The sequence below is a fragment of the Empidonax traillii genome, unplaced genomic scaffold (genome assembly GCF_003031625.1).
Source record: "Empidonax traillii isolate 1590-97213 ecotype Southwest subspecies unplaced genomic scaffold, ASM303162v1 scaffold976:size221650, whole genome shotgun sequence".
Classification (NCBI taxonomy): domain Eukaryota; kingdom Metazoa; phylum Chordata; class Aves; order Passeriformes; family Tyrannidae; genus Empidonax; species Empidonax traillii.
In genome coordinates this window covers 22,285-28,992 of record NW_020956169.1, presented here as the reverse complement: position 1 = coordinate 28,992, position 6,708 = coordinate 22,285, and the positions used below count along the sequence as shown (strand labels likewise).

Genomic DNA, 6,708 nt, shown 5'->3' with positions numbered 1-6,708 from the left:
TTAAATCCCACCACCAGATTACATCCTATCTCTAGTTGCAAATTTTCTTGTCTCCGGTTCTGCTTGACTTATTGTTTCTTTTTGGTCAGCACAGCCTTAATGTCTAACCAGTCCCAACTTAGCTCTGACAAGCCCTGACTTGTTTCTGGCAGGGGCCTTTTCAGGCCTATGCTCCAGACAAGCCTTGACCAAACTGCAACACCACCTGAAATGTACCTTAACATAATGCCAGGAAGGGGGAAAAGAAAAGAAGGAAGGTGTAATTTGCAATTACAAAACCTCAGTAACTAGGACAATTAACAGATCTCCTAAACTCTTAACTATTCCTCAGCAAGTTCCGGTTCTCTGTCAACTGTGACAAATTCAGTGAACAGCACCACCAGTCACGGACATGGAAATTTTCTTCAAAGCTCCCCTTTTTTTTTTTTTTCTTTTTATCTTCTAGTTTAGCAGCTGCAGATCCGGCAGCTTTGCCACGCTGTTGAGAAAGCTGTGTTGGCAATATTATAACTGTTGAGTACTGCAGCTCCGGGTCCTCCCGGACCCTCTTCACCGCAGGCGGTGGGGCCCGATCCTGTCAGGGAGCAGAGGGACTGTGTGGGGCAGGGGAAAAAATGACAGGTTCAGCCTCGGGACCATATCTGGTCTGCCCACCATTCCAGCGAGTCCAACGTGGGGCTTGAACCCACAACCCTGGGATGAAGAGTCCCATGCTCTACCGACTGAGCTAGCTGGGCTCCCGCCCTCCTCTATTGAAGGCGACCATATCCCCCCTGCCGTCCCTGGAAAGAAAACCTGGACCAGCACCGCCAACAAGATGTCCCTTCAACTCTCACAGCAGCTTTGTTTTCGAGTCTTAGAGTAGCAGTGTTTGACTCCGTGTCTTCCATCTGTGAGTGACTGTTGTGAGGAAACTATAACTTGCAAAGCAAACATATTTTTGCCTCTTGTTCAATTTCATTAACATTGTTAAAAGTTCAAAGAATGTTGTGGGCGGGCTTTACGGAATTCCAGAGTGAATGGTTGTCATAGCGACTGTGTTTACATTGGCATAGTGATGTTCAAATGCCTTCCTTTGTAGCGTGGTGCAGGGGGGAAGGGAGGGGTGCTCTGTGTCGGAGGATGCAGCAAGGCTGCAGAGCCTAGCAACATGGAAAAGAATGTAAATAAGAGGTGAACATCCAATCATATGTGAAGACTAGTGGTAAATATAGATAACAGAACTAAGAATAGTGTTAGTATGTAAGATTCTACACACAGAGTGTGAGTGCAGCTGTGTGAGAACAAGATGTAATATTCTGGATGAAGAGAATAAAAGCTGAATTTAGGCCATCATCATCAGGTGCCCAGTTTTATTTGCATGGCCGTCCTCACAAACAACGACAAATGGTGACCTCCGAGTGTTACAGACCACGAGGGACGACGACTAATACTGACGAGACTACCACCCTGATCTGGAGTCAAAATGGACTTGATCCCTGTCAATAATTCCCTGAGGAATTGAGGTCGCAGTTAGAAGTGCGATGAAGACGAAGTCGAGGGATCGGAGATAATTCCCTGAGGAATTGAGAGGAATTGGAGCCGCAGGGCGATGTGCGGCAAGGACGAAGCCCGGTGTAGCTGAGAGCAGTGCGGTGGCTGCCAAAAGCAGGTCTGAATCCGAGATTTCTTGACATCTGAGGCAGGTGAGCCACTGGGAACTTTAGGGCGTGATGGGACCGGAGTCCCGAGGGAAGCACATGGTTGGCGCTTGAAATGCGCTGCTTAGACAGCGTGACGATGATGATGACCGCTCACAATGTGAAGTTCAAAGAAACGGCAGTTCTGCGTGGGGTTTGCGGCAGCACAGGGCGAGGGGGGGCACTGCAAAGTGGCAACAAGGACTAGCAGCGCTGCATGACAAGGACTCGCGGGGTGGGGCGACCCGGTTCAGCAGAGCCGAGCCGGAGCTGGGATCGGGGTCGGGGCCGCCTCAGCTCATGATTGAAACCGTCTCTCCCCCCCCCCCTTCCCCTCCCTGGAGTGTGGGCTAAAGACGGGCTGAGCCGGAGGGGCGAGGCAAGATGGAGGGCTGCTGGAAGACACAGGCAGAGACCCGGAGCCCCCACCCCCCCCCCCTTCCCCCTCCGCGCTGTGCCACTCTACAAAGGATGGCAACTATAAAGCCAGCCCACAACATTCTTTGAACTTTTAACAATGTTAATGAACTTAAACGAGAGGCAAAAATATGTTTGCTTTGCAAGTTATAGTTTCCTCACAACAGTCACTCACGGATGGAAGACATGGGGTAAAGATTTTACTCTAAGACTCGGAAGCAAAGCTGCTTTAAGACTTGACAGAAGCCTCCCTAGGTTGAAGGGAGCGCGGTTACCTCTAATAGAGCCTGGATAGTTCAGTCGGTACAACATGGGACTGAGAATCCTAGGGCCACAGGTTCGAGACCTGCTGTGGAACACCGGCCGGACCAGCTCCGGTCTTGTGGCTGAGTTCTCATTTTTTCCTCACATGGACCCTCTGCAAAATTGTCTGACTGCTCTCATCTGTATCTGCGACGATAACAACCTAAAACTGACTGAACTATTAATAGCAACGGTTTGTAAGCTTTTTGTTAACAGTGCAAACGGATAGAAGAGGCAGACGGAGAGAAGTTGAGAGGTGACTGCATACCAACATCCAGAGAGCACGGAGACAGCACGACCGGCACAGAGCGGGACGCCCACGCAGCACCGTGCTGGGAACAGACCGAAGGTGGAGCCGCTGTTGATGGAACTGCGCGGCAGCTGCAGAGCTGGGGCACTGCGGGCTCCCAGTAAGGGCGGGGCGGGCCGCCCCCTGACACCATCAGGGGCCGCCGCCTGCGTTGAGGGGGTCCCAGAGGACCCAAGGCTCGGCACTTGTAGTGTTGCAGTGTGACAAAGCTGCTAAAACTGCAGCTGATAATTAAAAAAAAAAAAAAATAGAGGGAAAAAGGGAACTTTGAAGAGAACTTCCATATGCATGACTGTTAGTGCTGGTGGTGCTTTTCACTGAGTTTGTCACAGTTGACAGAGAAGTGGAACTTACTGAGGAATAATTAGGAGTTTAAGAGATCTATGATAGGTCCTGGTTACTTACTTGATTACTGTGATTTTGTAATTCCAAATTGCACCTTCCTTCTTTTCTTTTCCCCCTTCCTGGCATTAGGTTAAGGTACATTTCAGTTGGGAATTTAAAGTGTACACACATGATTTTCTTGTCTTCTTTCAGTTCACCTAATATTATTTTTGTTTTGCCGCATAGCTTTTGGTATTCTAAAGCAGGGCTAGCTCACTCATGTGGCAAGTTATTATCAAGAAAGCGTTTTACACACCAAACATATTTTCAAAACAAAAAAGGGGGGAGGAGAATGCATGCACAGGAACAGGTGCTGGATCAAGAGTAGATCTCATTTAGGTTTGTTAAACTTTTTTGTTCCTTGTATTGATTCCTCTTCAGGACAGGTGGAGTTGCTGAACATGACTACCAGAGATGGCAGACTGGGAAGCACACAACTAGTAATACTTGGAATCTGAGATGTGTGGTTGAAATGTAAAACTATAATAAAAATCCCAGCTATGTGTGAATGAGGAGTGATTGTGGTGGTCACCTTCTGAATGACTGGGAAAAAAGCTGTATGAGTGAAAAAAACTGCATAGATATCTATGTGTGTGAACCCAAAATACTTTATAAGTGTTAAGATTTAAAGAGGATGTGTTATATAGATTTAATTATGGTAAGTTGATGCATGCTAGCCTTCAATGATTGGAAACAAGTATCGAAGAATTGCAGGTTAATGCTGGTCAGAATTGGCTAAATGGTCTGTTGGTAAATGGGGACTATCAGGATGGCTTTTGCCTACAATCAAGACAGGTTTGCTTCTGTTGTCTATTGTTGTAGTTGTGCTGCTGATGTTGCCAAGTTTGGTGCCGTATTTGCGAAGGGCCCTGCAAAGGACGACCCAGGCAATTTTTGTGGCACAAATACAAAAAAGGGGGAATTGTCGGAGGATGCAGCAAGGCCGCAGAGCCTAGCAACATGGAAAAGAATGTAAATAAGAGGTGAACATCCAATCATATGTGAAGACTAGTGGTAAATATAGATAATAGAGCTAAGAATAGTGTTAGTATGTAAGATTCTACAGGGACAGTGTGTGAGTGCAGCTGTGTGAGAACAAGATGTAATATTCTGGATGAAGAGAATAAAAGCTGAATTTAGGCCATCATCATCAGGTGCCCAGTTTTATTTGCATGGCCTTCCTCGTATTTAATACAACAGCTCTGGGCTTCTGCCTTCCCATATTTTCTCAGAACCCCTCCAGCCTGCCTTGCATCTCTGACTCGGCTTGTCTTCAGTACACATTGCGGGTGGGGGGGGGAACGGTTTCGATCACAATCTCAGGCAGCCTTGGCCCCAGCTCGGGTCAGCAGTGCCGAGCCGCCCCACACCGCCAGTGTTTGTCGTGCAGTGCTGTTGCTTCACTCTGCTGCTTAGCGCTGCCACTTCGCAGTGCCCCCCTGCCCTGTGCCACTGCAAACCTTGCTCAGAACTGCCGGGTCTTTGAACTTCACATCATGAGCAGCCATCATCATTGTCACACTGTCTAAGCAGTGCATTTCAAGCGTCAACTATGCGCTTCCATCTGGACTCTAACTGGTCCCATTACGCCACCAAAGTTCCCGGTGCCTCACCTGCCTCAGGTGTCAAGAAAACTCAGGTCTGGACCCCTTTTTTGCAGTGCCCCACTTCACTTCACCGGGCTTCGTCCTCACTGCACCTCAATCTGTGGCTCCAATTCCTCTCAGGGAATAATCTTTGATCCCTCGACGGGGATCAAGTCCACTTTGACTCTAGATCAGGGTAGGAGTCTCGTCAGTATTAGTCGTGATCCCTCCTGGCTCGTAACACTTGGGGTCACCAGTTGTAGTATGTTGAGGACGGCCATTAAATAAAAACTGGGCACCTTATGATGATGGCCTACATTCAGCTTTTTATTACTTCTTCCAGTATATTACATCTTGTTCTCACACAGCTGCACTCACAGACTGTAGAATCTTACATACCAAAACTATTCTTAGCTCTGTTATCTATATATTATTACCAACCTTCACATATGATTGGATGTTCACTTCTTATTACATTCTTTCCTTGCTGCTAGGCTCCACGGCCTTGCTGTATACCTCCACAGTGAATTACCTGTGTGATGGTCTCCATGGTCAGGTTCACCCCTCAGTCATGAGCCCATCTGTATGTCGCATCTCTTCCTTGATGCCCTCATGTTTCATAGGCCCATTGGGCTATAAATAGCTCATCCTTCCGCTCCCAGTCCAAGTCTACCTGAACTATTCCAATCTTGGCAGCTGATGCACCGAGAGACTGTGGAGAAAAAGACTCCAGACCAATTTAGTATATAAGACAGGATAAAAAGAGCAGTTCCTTTAATCAGGGCCTCAGGCCCAGGGGAATACACATGACATGCCAGGCAGTGGTTCTATGATTTTAAATTATGGTCCATCCAATGCCAGATCTATCCACTCCCCGGTTCTGCCCAGTTCTGCCCCCCGACATGCATCTTCAGGAATGGGGTCTGGGGTCGTTGGGACCCCTTCTTCTTTATCTTCATCTTCTTCAGAGCACATACAGTCCTTGGAGCTCCTCCAAAGTTCTGGGCTTGAAGGATGCTTTGTCTGTTGTGATATCTTGTTGTTCAGGCCTAGGGTGCAATGTTCTTAAACAGAGGTGTTTTTCTACAATTCTACCTTGGAAAAAGTCTAAACACACTAAAGGAATTTAGAGGGTTTGATATGAAATGGAGTATATTCACACTTAATTAAATGCTGCTACTTTTGGTCTGTATTTGGCCAAGCCACCTGTGAGAGTCTGTTCTTTTCCTGCCAAGTTATGAGAAAACAAAGGCATACACCTGCCTTCAAAGGTACGTCCAAATTGAAACTCGCATGCTGGAACATAAAAACTGTGCTAGTGAACATCCTGAGCGTTGCTCTGCTCACGAATTGTCATGACTCAACATCAACATTGCTGCTCTCAGTGAAGTTCATCTCCATGAGGAAGGCAGCCTTAGAGAACATGGTGATGGATAAACACTCTATTGGTCAGGTAAACCCAGAACTGAAAGGCATCTTGCAGGAGTTGGCTTCATGATCAAAAACTCTATTGTCTCTAAACTTGAACATTTGCCAACAGGTAATTCTGATCGCATTATCTCCTTACGCCTTCCACTACACAACAAGCAACATGTTGTTCTCTTTAGTATATATGCCCCAACCCTCCAAGCTGGCCCTACCAAAAAAGATAAATTCTACACTGGCCTACGCCACCGTATCCAAAGGGTTCCTGCAGATGATAATATCATAATCCTTGGTGATTTGAACGCCAGAGTAGGAAAGAACTTTAAAACCTGGAAAGGAGTATTAGGCAAGCATGATGTTGGAAACTGCAATGATAATGGTCGCCTTCTGCTAGAGTTTTGTGCGGAGCAGCAGTTCACCATCACCAACACTATCTTCCAGCAGAAAGGTTGTTGGAAGACAACCTGGATGCATCCTAGATCCAAGCACTGGCACCTCACTGACTATGTCTTGGTGCAACAGAGAAATGTTCGCAATGCTTGTCATTCCTGAGTGATGCCTAGTGCAGAATGTCAAACAGATCATCGCCTTGTGCGTTGTAAGC

General features: G+C 47.1%; 1 non-coding gene across 1 annotated transcript; it reads right to left on the bottom strand.

Moving 5' to 3' along the window:
- Nucleotides 1–664: 664 nt before the first annotated feature.
- On the bottom strand, nt 665–737 carry TRNAK-CUU. Its single transcript has one exon. It is a non-coding gene; the product is annotated as a tRNA-Lys (tRNA).
- Nucleotides 738–6,708: the final 5,971 nt, after the last annotated feature.